Genomic DNA, 568 nt, shown 5'->3' with positions numbered 1-568 from the left:
CTCAGCACCTTGGACAGCACGGCGCACCTGACTGTTGTCAATGTGTAAATGTTAATTTGATTTAAATAATTTTGTTTTCAATCTGGACATGTGCAGGTGGACTCAGCCAGTGCTAAGAAAGGTCCTATGCCTGCCTGTTGGAGAGATAGAGAGAAGATTAAAGCATCAAATTGCGGTAAAAGATGCTGTATAAAAGACAGGCTACAACTTTTTTTCCTTGTCCCCCCCTGGAATTATTCTCTAAAATTTTGCTGTTTATTGTCCCCCCCAACTATGAAATGGGATTTTCGCCCCTGATTCCCATTGACCTAAAAGTCCATATTGACTGACCACCCGCCTGTATCTGCATGACATGGTTTGGTCCTGCCTTAGCGCACTGACGGTCACGGTGCCTACTAGCAGTCAGCAGTTGCGCTTGAACGCTACAGTCAATTCAATTCAATCAATCAATTTTATTTATAAAGCCCAATATCACAAATCACAATTTGCCTCACAGGGCTTTACAGCATACGACATCCCTCTGTCCTTATGACCCTCGCAGCGGATAAGGAAAAACTCCCCAAAAAAA

This window comes from Epinephelus moara, chromosome 16 (assembly GCF_006386435.1).
Source record: "Epinephelus moara isolate mb chromosome 16, YSFRI_EMoa_1.0, whole genome shotgun sequence".
NCBI classification, from domain to species: Eukaryota; Metazoa; Chordata; class Actinopteri; order Perciformes; family Serranidae; genus Epinephelus; species Epinephelus moara.
The sequence above is the reverse complement of the archived record's forward strand: the minus strand, read 5'-3'. Positions refer to the sequence as shown.